The sequence below is a fragment of the Bufo gargarizans genome, chromosome 3, assembly GCF_014858855.1.
Source record: "Bufo gargarizans isolate SCDJY-AF-19 chromosome 3, ASM1485885v1, whole genome shotgun sequence".
Taxonomy (NCBI): Eukaryota; Metazoa; Chordata; class Amphibia; order Anura; family Bufonidae; genus Bufo; species Bufo gargarizans.
Window position 1 is genome coordinate 308313731 of NC_058082.1, and position 15010 is coordinate 308328740.

Sequence of the window (15010 nt, forward strand, 5' to 3'; positions counted from 1 at the left end):
CCACCGTCCACCTGCCTTGAGCACGGATGGCAACCTCCGGACTTGATTGCTGTGAATATTCAAGACCAAGAAAAATCCAGCTTCCAAGATGCGTTTCAGACCGTAAGTAAATCAGGGTCCTTCATCATGACAAAAAACATGATGAAGGACCCTGATTTACTTGCGGTCTGAAACGCGTTACTGTAACCTGTGATGTCTTGCATTGGATTTTAAACACACAATAAAGATTCCACCTTTTGCATCTTGGAAGCTGGATTTTTCTTGGTCTTGAATAACCAAGTGAAGTGAATCCACAGGGAAAACTGTATGTGCTAAGTTAACAGTAACAGTGGCTGATAATAAAAATAGTCCACAGTCCGCACAGACATCACACAGGACAATAACTAGTGTGAACCCACCCTAAGGTTGGGTTCACACCTGAGCGTTTTACAGCGCGTTCCTACATGCTGTAAAACGCTCAACAGGCAAAAACCAATGATTCCCTATGGACATGGTTCTTACCTGAGCGTCTTACAGCGCGTACGAACGCGCTGTAAAACGCCCTACGCCCCAAGAAGTACAGGAGCTTCTTTTGGGGCGTATTGTCACGCGTACGCCTCTGTGGACAATAGCAAGAAGCAAATATAAAAACGCCCCAAAATACGCCCGATAAAAACGCCGGTAAACAGCGCTTATCGGATACGCTCAGGTGTTAACCCAGCATTTAGTTATATAGCTACTGAATCCTAAAGGGTTAATTCATCATGTAATCTAAACTCTGTCATGTCACTTCTCTTTTCTCTCTGCTGACTGCTGTCTGTCCCTTAACCTTATCACTACACTGAGGTTAATGACCAGGCTGCAGCAAACTGTTCGAGTGACTCACGGTTCTTTTAACGCAAAGAATCGAATAAGTCTCTAACTAAGTAGGGTCTTTAGATTCTTTTAACCTGTAGACTCATTCGATTCTTAGGGCTCTTTCACACTTGCGTATTTCTTTTCTGGCATAGAGTTCCATTATCGGGGCTCTATGCCGGAAAAATCCCAATGCATTCTGAATGGAGCGAAATCTGTTCAGGATGCATCAGGATGTCTTCAGTTCAGGACCGGAACGTTTTTTGGCTGGAGAAAATACTGCAGCATGCTGCGCTTTTTGCTCCGGCCAAAAATCCTGAACACTTGCCGCAAGGCCGAATCCGGAATTAATGCCTATTGAAAGGCATTAATCCGGATCCGGCCTTAAGCTGAACGTCGTTTTGGCGCATTACCAGATCCGACGTTTAGCTTTTTCTAAATGGTTACCATGGCTGCCAGGACGTGGCAGCCATGGTAAAGTGTAGTGGGGAGCAGGGGAGCAGTATACTTACCGTCCGTGCGGCTCCCGGGGCGCTTCAGAGTGACGTCAGGGCGCCCCACACGCATGGATGACTTGATCACATGGATCACGTCATCCATGCGCATGGGGCGCTCTGACGTCATTCTGGATCGCCCCGGGAGCCGCACGGACTGTAAGTATACCGCTCCCCCGCTCCCCACTACTACTATGGCAACCAGGACTTTAATAGCATCCTGGCTGCCATAGTAACACTGAACGCATTTTGAAGACTGATCAGTCTTCAAATGCTTTCAGTTCACTTGCGGTGTTACGGATCTGGCGGGCACTACCGGCAACGGAAGTGCACGCCAGATCCTAACAACGCAAGTGTGAAAGAGGCCTTAGACTCAGTGTACTGTGTGACTCAGTGCTGCTTGCCCCAGCTTTGATTGGTTGCAGGCCGGGATGGGCGGGGAGGGGAGGGGCTGGCTTCCACTCTAGGATCAGATTACACTCCTCCCTCCCTGCTGCCAGCGTCTCTCTGCTCTGCTATCTGACTGAGATGTTTCACTCGGATCGGCTCAGTCAGAGGAATCGACTCCTCCGGTTCAGTGAACTGAATCGATTCAAAAGAACAATTCGTTCAAGAACCGGACATCACTACTTGGGGGGGTATTTTAGTTGGGGGGGCACATGGGGGGCACAGCGTGATGTAGGGGGGCCGTGGCCCCCTCTGGCCCGAACCCCCCACCCCCGGCGATGCCACTGCCCGACCACGTTCAAAAAGGAAGAGTTTTTTTTGCCTTTGCCATCACAACATGTGACTACCTGGCAGAAAATGACAATGAATCCACATCTTTGCACAGATTTGGCCGTTTAAAGGCATGTGGTCCTAAAATTTGGATCAGCTGAAAAACAGCCTGTTTCAGTTTAATCGTTATTTTCATTTAATTGAATGCTCAAAAAATGTTTTGTCTCACTCTCATTTCTTCTTGTTGCATGTTGAAGCTCTACTTGGAACCTTGTTAAGATCCAGCCATGCTAAATATGATTTTTTGCCATTTTTCAAGTGGTCTTAAACTTTTGATCAGGACTGTATCATTTATGCATTTGTCTGGTCTAAATGAGAAAATCCAGTGGTTTACAGCAGGGCACTCCCCCTCCTGCTAAGCGCCACTTTTCTCGCCACAAAGTGACGAGACAAGTGAACAGTCGCACATTATTGTGCTATTATTGCGTGCGCTATATTTGCAACTTTTTTTTATGTGACGCAAACACTTTAGTAAATATCCCTAATTGTGTTTCATTAAACCACTGTATGACAAGAATGATTACATTCAATAATGTGTTTGCTAACTATGTAATTTACTCTGACAAACAAAAGGTCTTCTATTAAAGGAAGGAGACTTAGTAACTGAGCTTATTGTCTACATGTTAACTTCACTCCAAAGTGATAATCCCCATTGTCTACTACAATGCATGTTCTCTACAGGCATTTGCATGGGGGTAAAGTCTGCCACCTCATAAATCTACAGAAGCTGTCAGCTGAATGCTCATTAGGCCAACAGCTACTGAATCTGTCCAGACAGAAGATACATAAGCTGAGTTTGGATGAGAGAGAAGAAAGCTGTTGCAGGGCAAATAAAATCAAATGAGCCTGATCCTTTTCTCCCCCAATATCATCTGTTGGGGGAAAGTTATTTGCTGCCCAGACACATTAGATTGTCAGCCGGTCCCAATTAAAACAAATCTAAGTAGGTCCAGCTGACAATACTCTTCTGTGTATGGAGGTCTTAAACTGCTTGTTCACCCCCAGGGGCCTTTCGAGCGGACCCCCAACATAGCTGGACCTGCGGAGGAAATCCTAACTTAACTGGCTCCTTTGGTCCCCACCATTGCTGCAGATCTCCAGTATCTCAGTGTCAACATCTGAATCTGGTTACAGGGGTGATGTGACACCCATGCGTCACATGACCCAATGACATGACACATAGGGGACAGTCATTGGCTGCAGTGGTCACATGACCCACATCAAATCAGATGTTGACGTGGGGATACCAGAGATCTACAGTGGCCGCAGTAGAGCAAAGGAGCAGGACCCATCAGTGGGGATCAGGTATGTATGATTCCCTCCACAGGTCTGGTCACGTTGAGGGGTCTGTCTCAAAGGCCCCTGGGTTGAACAAACTCTTTAAGTTTTGTAGATTAACAGCTGTTCTGAGAAACCCTGTCCCTTGGCCCTTGCCAACCCGATCACTTCTCTTAAGAATTTTTTATGGACAAATTGGATAACTATAATAAATCACAAAGATTACATAATATATGTCTACTGGCAAATAATGATATGAACACATTAGCAGCATTTATTTAGAGCTCCACTTTATGGGTAACCGCTATGTAGAACATTATAATACATGGACGGCTATTTGTCATTCATCGCCTGCTGCAGAGGAACTGCCTAGCTGGCTATGGCTTTCCCTGGCAACGTTAGCTGTTTGCCAGGAGTGCCAGTGGCAGGAGCTGGGGTGATCACGTGACGGCCTTAGTAGCTGCATTTTGATGGGAGTTATTTGTACTACAGAGTAGAAAATCTCTTAGGGTACTTTCACACTAGCATTAGAAGAATCCGGCAGGCAGTTCCGTTGCCGAAACTGCCTGCCGGATCCGGAAATCCATATGCAAATGAATATCTTTTTTTTCCGCATCTGACTTATGCATTGAAATACCGGATCCGTCTTTCCGGTATCACCTGGAATAACAGATTCGGTATTAAATATTTTCACAGCTGGAAAGAACTGCGCATGTGCAGACCGGAAAACCGTATCCGGCGCTGCAGCAATTTCTGGAACACTTGGTACCGTATCCGGCATTAATACATTTCAATGGAAATTAATGCCGGATCTGGCAAGTGCGGTAGTGTTCCGGGACTTTGTCCAGAAAAAATACTGCAGCGCGCTGCAGTATTTTGTCTGGTCAAATAACGTACAAGGGACAGAACGGAAGACATCCTGATGCATACTGAGCAGATTGCTTTCCATTCAGAATGCATTGGGACAAAACTGATGCATTTTTTACAGTATTGAGACGCTTTACCGGATTTCAATACCTGAAAAGAATAACGCTAGTGTGAAAGTACCCTTGATTTAGTATTTTATTAATCATAACCTTTTTTTCAACTGCCTTACAGCTTACTGGGCATGTTCACACTGACTGATTCTGCATTATGACTAGCAAGACTGGTAGAGTAGCACCAATTAGTTTCAAATGCATTAGTCGCTTCAATTAAAGTTAAGAAGATCAGTAATTCTAATCATATTTGAATGTGCAATGTACTGAACAATCTGCACTGGGAGACAGGTGTGTACAGACAGAAAACAGACAACTTATAAACATTTATTATAAGCTATTAAGAAGTGCACTGGAGTAAGATATGGCAAATTTATTAATAGGTGTGAATTATAGTTGATCTGCCATGCCCGCTAGGCTCCAATAACTTTTTAGAAAAGTGGCAAGAGTAGTGTAAAGTTAAAAAGTCATAAATATTTGTGACTTTCATATGACGTATTCTGTGTCTCTAGCCTTTCATACCTACCAGAAGTGGAAGCCTCCACTAGCAGCTGAGCAGTAAAGACCTTCATGTAGCCATGGCCACCTAAAGATAAAACCCACCCACTCTGACACATTCCAGCAGGCATCATTTCTGAATAGCGACACAATCCTCTAATAGGTTTAAATTTATTTCCTGTCGCTTATGTAGTACCAACAATTTCCACAGCGAGTGTTGTCTGATGGACACAACTAGGGATGAGCGAATCGACTTCGGATGAAACAAGTGGTACCTTGGAACCAAACCCAAGTTCTGGAAATGTTTTTTTACAGTATATATCAATTTCTGAAGTTATTATGCGAAGTAATAACTTTGGCTCATCAGAACCAATACATTCTAATACTGTACGGCGCTCTCGCTCTGTACAGTATTGAAACGCAGTTTTTATGCGAATCAACTTCGGATGTTTCATTCGAAGTTGATTCGCTCATCCCTAGATACAACATTTTAAAAAGGAAAATCTAGTCAAAATGATGTGCTAATATTAGGGAGCTCAAATTAGTGGAATTCATGAGCTCACACAAAGATATTTTAAGTCAAAACTAGGGGGAAAAAAACAAAAAAAAAACAGTATATTTCTGTTTTACGTACATGCATTTAAAATACTGACCAAATCTATATCACATCCATAAGACTGATTCCCAGTCTGGACCCTTGTATCTGTCAAAATGTGGTTGTTTATGGAGACTGATGGCCAGTGTCAGACTGGGGTTACTAGGGCCCTCCAGTAACATTTATTTTTGTGGCCCACCATACGGATACATTCAAATATTACCTGCTCACACAGTAGCAAGATGCTACCAGATGATTGAATATGGGGGTCCCTGCAGCAACTTTGAGAAGGTAGGTCCTGGGGAGAAGAGGACACTGGTAGCTTTCCTCTATATCTAGAAGTCATTTCAGCTCTAATCGTGTCTATAATAATAAACTGGGGAGTTTCTTTAATAATCTATCAAGTTTTTTTATGAACAAAGGTTGGTTGAGGTGCTGTACATGTACGTAGTGCAGTTAGTCTACAAAGTTATGTGGCACTTGTGCAGGGGGTTGGAGACTAGGGGCCCACCTTGCTCAGGGGCCCGCCAGGGGATTCACCTTTACCCCTGTGGGCCAGTCCCAGCCTGCTGATTGCTATGGTAGAGCACATTTCTTTCCTTTTTAATTGCTTCCTAAGGTTAACCGTATTGCTCTTAACTTACCTCTTTTTTAAAATTCTAACCAAATAAAATTAACATGAGGGAAGTGGGGGGGGGGGGTGCTTGCCCCGATTCGCTCCCAGGCTGACAGACAGCCTGGAGGAGCCAATCAATGCTTCAGCAGGCAGAGAGGAGCCCTAGCAGAACGGACATAACGCCATTCTGTGCTTGGGTGGTTGGGTGCTACTGTGTCTGCCAGTAAAACAATTTTAGGTTGTCAGCGACAGTGAAAAATCAGTCATGGACAGTCGGGAATCAATCAAGCTTACTGCTAGGAAGAGTGATGGGAGAGGCTAGGATTCCAAAGAATTGTGTGTTGTGTACTACAGAAAGAAGGAAGGCAGCTGACAGACAGGCAGAGGTGAGACAGGGCCTATGGCTGGCTGTGCCTCCTATTAGAAGTGCAGGTGCACCTCAAAAGCGGCAAGCTAATTCTTTCATTTTTTTCTCTCCATTTTCACAGAAATCCTTTTTTTGGGGGGTCCAATATACAGTAATTAAGCACTACTTGTGATCAAAACACATCTGTGCCCACCTACCCGCGCCAAGGTGGTCTCAGTCAGGCAGGTCCTACTCTAAACTTACCTATGCCATAATGGCATCTATATTCAGGAGAGCAGACACCTGCACATGTGCTGCTCCTAGTTACCTCTGGGTGCATCAAGCAACCTATGAGCAGGAGCACGCACACCTATATTTACCACCTTAATCAAGGTCGCCTGTTAGATAGGAGGGGCAAAAGTGCACAAGAATGCTACTCCCAAGATAGAAGCGCATTCACACTCCTTCAAGACTAATAAAAAATCATGGAAAAAGATACAAAACATCCTGCACCCATGGTATGGCAATAATCTACCTGAGTGTATTAAGTTGAAATTGAACGCCAAGTCTCAGTCATCTGTTTACGTATTTTCAGTTTCAACACCGTCACAATTTAATTATTTTTTGGGGGGTGATTTCAATTTAATTAAGCAACATATATATGTGATTACTGCAGCAATACCCACGATGTGGCAACAATCTAACGGTGTGTATTAAGTTGAAATTGAGCATCAAGCTGTAGTTGTCTGTATGGCGAAACCAACCTTGCCACTGGGTGCTGGAGAAGCCTGGTTGCCAGCCTCTTGCCCCAGGATTATGGGCCCTCTCATCAGCCCATGCTAAACTTAAACCCCATGGCAATTTGATTGTGTTTGTGGCATCTGAGCGCTGTTCGGATATATTGAGCACTCAGATCCAAGCCATCTGGGGATAAGTTGAATGTGGGGGTTCTGTTCAGTTTGATAGGAGTTATGTATTTTTGTGTAGCTTTGCTGTTGTGAATAAGATGTATTTTCTGTACCTAGTTGGCTTACCACACCCAGTTAAGCCAATTATCTCACACAGCCTAACTCTGTAAAAACTGGTGTTGGGCAGAAAAGCCATGCTTACTTTGGTCACAAAGGACTTTTACTAACTTTTGAACCCCTGGTCTAATTTGTGCCATTTTAGGATGTTGTTCCCATGAATGGATTGATTCTGAAAATATAAGTTTTATGTGAATGTGATGCATACTTTTAAAGTTATGAATATTGTATAAAACGGTGTATTTTGTCTGTGATCATTACATTAACCCATTGTGTAAGGTTATTGTATCACAGGCAGAGGGAAGGATTTTGTGTGGGATTGTCTGAGTGTATTGTACGTGTTTACTGGTTGTTTTACAAAACCCTGTGGGTGGTACTAATGTGTATATGAGAACAATAAACACACAGCTCTGCCTGTCCACTGCTTTACCCTCAACACAGAGCTTGCTCTCGTTCTTGGGGGGGATTGTATGTGGCTCCAGTTCAACTGCTAGGAGTGTAAACCTTTCATATGGTTTTTCCTATTCGGCTATATGCAGCATTCATATGGTTTCCAGTTTGGGAGATTGGTGTCTTTAGTAGCTGCCTTTGCATCTGGAAAGGGAATATCTCTTAAACGGCGTTTACCCCCTTTTATGCCCGGGGTGTCGTTACAGTCCGTTTGCGTATTTTCAGTTTCCACACGATCGCAATTTAAATTTTTTTGGGGGGTTCCAGTTATTTAGGCAGCATACATATGTGATTACTGCAGCAATACACATGGTGTGGCAGCAATCTACAGTTCCTGCGTGTGTTAAGTTGAAATTGAGCGTCAAGCCTCAATCGTCCATTTGCGTATAATCAGCTTACACATGGTTGGAATTTAAATGTTTTTTTGGGACTTGTTCAATCATCCATTTACATATATTCATTTTCCACACGGTTGGAATAAAAAAAAAATTTGGACTGTTAAATGTAAGGACACCAGCATATATATGTGACTACTGCAAGATGGTAGGGAAGCAATCTACAGGGTATGGCAGCAATCTACCTGTGTGTGATAATGAGAAATTGAGCATCAGGTCTCAGTTGTCTGTTTCCACACAGTTAGAATTTAAATGTTTTTGGGACTTCAATTTTATTAAATCAGCCTATAGTAGATCAACCCCAATACACAAGCCAGCATACAAAAGTATATGTGAGGGATAACGAATTTAGGCCTACATCAGTTTCCTTATATTCACACATTTTTATTCCTTTTTTTCGGGGGGGGGGGGGGGGGGGTCATTGATTATATTCAAAATAGAAGCATATATACATGATTACTACACCAATACACAGGATCGTGCACAACATTATCTAAGAGGCGCAAAAATGTCCAGGCTATGGAATGGTTCCAAACGAAAGACCCAGCCAGAATGGGGGTAGTAGCAGCACCAACTATCCGGCCAGAACTAGTAGTAGTAGTAGTAATCTGCAATTGTCCCTGCTGGCTTCAGGAAGGTACAACATCATAGATGACACCGACAAATCTGCCGTGGAGCACCATCATATTATGTACAGTGGCTGCTGCTGTTGCAGACTGAATCACGCCACTAATGCCCAATTATCAGTTTACAGGTATTCAGTTTACGCATGGTTGAAATGTAAAAAAAATTTTGGGGGTGTTAAACTTCTTTAAGCAGCAAAAATGTACGTGATACACATTATACACGTGATACACATTATACACGTGATACACATTATACCACTAATAACTCTCAGTTATCAATTTACATTTATTCAGTTTCCACACGGTTGAAATAAAAAAAATTTGGGGTGGAGGGTACATTTCTTTAAGTGGCATAAATGTACATGCTGCAGGCTGTGGCCTGCATCATGTTCTAATGCCTCTAAATTGTTAATTGACGTATATTAAGTTTCCAGACGGTTGAAATTCAAAAAAGTTTTTTAGGGGGGGGGTTAAAATTAGCATACATACGTAATTGCTGCACCAATACCGACATTTTCTCCCGACTCAGGCTGATTCCAGATAAATAGACATCGTTTCGCTGGCGGTGCCCCATCTTGCCTCTGTTGTTGTCTGTCTTCCTACCGTCACGTTCTGTATGGCTGCTGCTGTGGCATGCATCATGCCACTAATGCCTCAATCGTCCATTTCCGTGTATACAGTTTCAAAAATTGTGGAGGGGTGGGTTCAATTTCATTAAGCAGCATACATATGTCATTGCTGAATCAATCCCAACATTTTCTCACAGCTCAGGCTGTTTACAATAAACACACATCGCCTTGCTGCCGGTGGCCCATCTTGCCACTCTTTCTGTCTGTCTGTCTGTCTACCTACCATCGTTCTGGACAGCTGCTGCTGGTGTGGTCTGTATTATGCCACTAATACCACTTACCAACCATGACTTCCCCCATGCTGGCACAGTGTGTTTTAACGCTGTCAAAAGTGCATTTACCCATAGCTATGTATGTCAGTGTCACAGACATCATTTACTATTGCTGTCATTGCATTCCAGAGCTTGGGAAGGGAAAAAACATTTCATAAAAAATAAACAAAAAGATATAACAAGGAGGCTAGAGAGGGTTATAAACCAACTTTCAGGGCAATTGGAGCCACTTTGGTTTGTCCCGAACCGATTTAGGTCAGAACCAAACTTTTAATTCTGCAAACCGGACCCGAAACAAATCTCGACTGGTTCGGCCATCTCAAATGCGCAAGTAATTTTGAAGCAGAAGAGCTCTCACATAAGCACCACTACCACATCAAACAGCTGATCCTCAGAGGTGATGGAAGTCCGACTCCTGCCGATCTGATATCAATGACTCCCGCAACCTCCGCTGATCTGATATTGATGACCTATCCTGACAATATCTTTGTACTGTACAACTCCTTTAAGTAGTATATAATGCATTTTTCAAAATATTAAAGGGGCTGTTTAAATTTTTTTTTTATGTATCCTCTATCCGTATTCACTGGATAGGGTATAAGTGTCTAATCAGAAGAAGCACAACCAATCACAAGAACGGGGATCTGTGCCCTCCCAAATGAATAGACTGACGCTTGAGTATGCCAGATGCTATTTCATTAATCTCTATGAGATTGCCAGAGATAGGTGGATAGCTGAGCACTGCAGCTTTGATTTGTCAGACCCCACCAATAAGACAGCAAACAAAGAATGCTTTATAGTCGCCTGACTCAACGATGGTCTAACACTGTGTTAAGCATTGATGGAATATTCAGTATTTTTTATATTTATAGGAGTCATGATGTAATGGCAAAAGATTCTACAAAGTTAGATACAATATCAACAAAAAGTGTGATCACTGGCGCTATTTCGCAATGGGGACTGCAAGAAACTGTCAGTACCGCAACCGACGGAAGATAATTGCAATATGAAAAACAGTATTATTTCTGCGCTATCAAATATAAACCGTCTCTTAATTGACTCCTGTTGAGATTCCACCACATCTAATATTCCTCTATACGAATAAGTGCAATTGGTTTGTGATAAAATTCACTCCTACCTTCGTTTCTCCCGGTGTCTATTCCTTTCGTTAGTCCAGCTGTGGTAAAAGTTCCAATGGCTTGGTTCAATCCCGGAGTCCTTCAGAGGCAGTTTAGTTATTTCTTTCAGATGGAAGCGTGCCCGGCCATTAGCACGCCTTCTATTTGTTGCTTATGATCCGGTGTTAAGTGGGGTGACGTAACCTAAGCACAGCTACGAAAGCTAAAATGGGAAAAAAAAAAACAACGCGTTTCGATAAGTATCGCTTCTCTTCCTCAGGGATACCATTCTCCCATTACTGCTCCTCTATATAAGTCTTAGCCGGATTCCTGGGGGGGTATGCAAATCCATATCAGTTGTCTGGGTATACACATTAGTGACCTTTTTAGTTGTCAAAAGCAAACAATTTGACCTCACTATTGAGGCCCCACAGAGCTAGACTGTTAAGATTAAAAATCCACCTAGTTTCTGCTCTCGATTGATATTTGAATAAATCTTCTCCTCTTATACTCACTGTAACTTTCTCAATACCACATACAGAGGACCCTTTCCATTTCCCCCATGTGCCTCAGAATAGTGTCTCGATAAAGGATGTCCTTCATATTTCCGCTCTATATTATATATATGCTCCCTTACACGTTCATTTAAGGGTCTTTTGGTTCTACCAACGTAACATTTTTCACATGGGCATGTTATTAAATATATGACCCCTTTAGTATGACATGTGATATGTTGTTTTATTGTCTGTTTGTAAAGACCTTCTTTATCTTTTATTTCATAAACTGGTTTTGTACAACCCAATTTTCGATGTTCGATGTTCCTTTCGTAGCCTACCATGTTGATCCCGGTTATCGGCGAATCAGAGGGAGCGTGAGAAAAAGAGACCAAATTTAAGGGAGATAAATTTATAAAACTTTTTGGGATCAAGCGGAAATGTGGGAAAAGCAATTGAGACGTAAATGTGGGACAAATTACAGAAGCCCATATGTGGGCCAAAAGAGTAAAGTGGAAATGTGGGAAAAGCTATTGAGGCCCAAATGTGGGGCAAAAGAGTAAAGCGGAAATATGGAAAAATTTATGGAGGCAAAAATGTTGGCCAAAAAAGTAAAGCGGAATTGTGGGACAAATTATTGAAGCGCAAATGTGGTACAGCTTGTTAAAGTTTGAGCATTGAATCAAAGGAGGTGGCGCGCATCAATCAAAGAAGCATTTCATAAATTTTATTCCTTGTCACCTATGCAGAGCGTAACAGAAAAATTATAGAAATGTATTAACCTGTCTACTTGGTAAAAAAATTGTTTATTGTCACCCGAAAATGTAAAATAAAAATTATTGAAATTTATTAAGCTGTCAACTAGGTAGAGGAGGGGTAAATTACACTCAAAAATTTGTGAATTTCACCCAAAAATGTAACAGACAATTTTTTTTCTTTTTACCTGTCTACTCGGTATAGCAGTGGTACATCACATCCAAAAATTAGTGAATTTCACCGGAAAATGTAACTGACAAATTAGTGAAATGAAAATACGTACAAATAAAATAAAAAAATTTGATTTATGAGGTGGAGTTCAATATGGAGTAGGAGTTTGAGGAGGTGGTGGATGTAGCAGTGTAGGTGGAAGCAGTGGTGGAGGAGGACGAGGTAGCCAACACAGGTTTTTGGTATTAATTTTATTTTATAATATTAGGGTACACTCCAAAAGAGTGTGAAATATCCAAAATACAAGAATGAGCAATTGCGCTGCAGTATAACAATGACTGGTTAGTGCCGGTATACATGTCTATTCTGCACAATGTACGGACATGTTCTGTGGGATCCACTTTCTCGATACCACATACTGTGGGATCCATGCCTGGTTCATTTTAATGAACGTGAGCTTGTCCACATTGGCTGTGGACAGGCAGCTGCGCTTGTCTGTGATGACGCCCCCTGCCATGCTAAACACACGTTCAGATAATACACTGACTGCAGGGCAGGCCAGCACCTCCAAGGCGCAAAGGGCAAGCTCAGGCCATGTGCCCAATTTGGAGACCCAGAAGTTGAAGGGGGCAGACCTGTCATTCAGTACATATAGGCGTGTGCACACATACTGCTCCACCATGTTGGTGAAATGCTGCCTCTTGCTAAGACGTTCCATATCAGTTGGTGGTGCTGGTTGTTGTGGCGTGCTGACAAAGCTTTTCCACATTTCGGCCATGCTAACCCTGCCTTCTGAGGTGCTGGCGGTGCCCCAGCTGCATTGGCGACCTCTTCCTCGTCCTCTGCCCTTCGCCTTGTCCTTCCACTGTGCCCCCGCTGTCAGGTGGGAATGCCACCAGCAGCGCGTCTACCAGCTTGCGCTTGTACTCGCGCATCTTACGATCACGCTCCAGTGACGGAATTAAGGACGGTACATTTTCCTTTGAAACAGGGATCCAGGAGCGTGGCCACCCAGTAACCAGCACAAGTTAGAATGTGGGCAACTTGGCGGTCGTTGCAGAGACACTGCAGCATGTAATCGCTGATGTGTGCCAGGCTGCCCAGAGGCAATGAAAAGCTGTCCTCTGTGGGAGGTGTATCGTCTCTGTGTCCTCTGTATCCCCCCAGCCACGCACCAGTGATGGCCATGAGCTGGTCTGGGTGCCACCCTGCTGTGAACATGGTTCCTCCTCCTACATCTCCTCCTCATCCTCCACCTTGTCATCCTCCAGAACTGTGCCCTGGCTGGACAATTGTGGACCTGGCGTTTGTGGGTGCAGGAACCCACCCTCGGAGCCACTTGGGAATGACTGGCCGGAAACCCTACGAAATGATCCCTCTTCCTCCTCCTCCTCCTCCTGTGCCACATCCTCTTTCATCATCGCCAGCAGCGTTTTTTCAAGGAGTCATAGAAGTGGGATAGTTATGCTGAGAATGGCGTTATCGCCACTGGTCATGTTGGTGGAGTACTCGAAACAGCGCAACAAGGAACACAGGTCTCGCATGGAGGCCCAGTCATTGGTGGTGAAGTGGTGCTGTTTCGCTGAGCGACTTACCCATGCGTGCTGCAGCTGAAACTCCACTGTCGCCTGCTGCTGCTCGCACAGTCTGGCCAACATGTTCAAGGTGGAGTTCCACCTCTTGGGCACGTCGCATATGAGGCGGTGAGCGGGAAGGCCGAAGTTACGCTGCAGCGCTGACAGGCGAGCAGCAGCAGGATGAGAACGCAGAAAGCGCGCACAGACGACCCGCACTTTCTGCAGCAGCTCTGACATATCGGGGTAATTTTTAAGGAACCTCTGCACCACCAAATTCAGCACATGCGCCAGACAAGGGATGTGCGTCAAACCGGCTAGTCCCAGAGCTGCTACGAGATTTCGCCCATTATCGCACACCACCAGGCCGGGCTTGAGGCTCACTGGCGCAAACCACTCATCAGTCTGTTGTTCAAGGCCCGTCCACAGCTCCTGCGCGGTGTGGGGTTTGTCCCCAAACAGATAAATTTTAAAACTGCCTGCTGTCGTTTACCCCTGGCTGTGCTGAAGTTGGTGGTGAAGGTGTTACGCTGACCGGATGAGGAGCTGATAGAGGATGAGGAAGCAGAGTAGGAGGAGGAAGCAACAGGAGGCAAACTGAAGCTCCCTGCAATCCTCGATGGTGGAAGGACATGTGCCAGACTACTATCCGCCTCAGGCCCAGCCGCCACTGCATTTACCCAGTGTCCTGTTATGGAGCTATAACGTCCCTGACCGTGCTTACTGATCCACGTATCTGTAGTGAGGTGCACCTTGCCACACATGGCGTTGCGCAGTGCACACCTGATTTGTCCCCTACTTGGTTGTGCAGGGAAGGGATGGCTCGCCTGGAAAAGTAGTAACGGCTGGAACGACGTACTGTGGGACAGCCACAGCCATAAGGCCTTTAAAACTATCCGTCTCCACCAGACAGAATGACAGCATTTCAAAGGCCAGTAATTTAGAAATGCTGGCATTCAGGGCTAGTGATCAAGGGTGGGTGGGTAGGGGGTACTTCCTCTTCCTCTACAGCATTTGGGAGATGGAGAGATGAACGTTTCCGTGGGACATTGCGGAGATGCTTGGTGACCCAGGTGGTGGTGTTG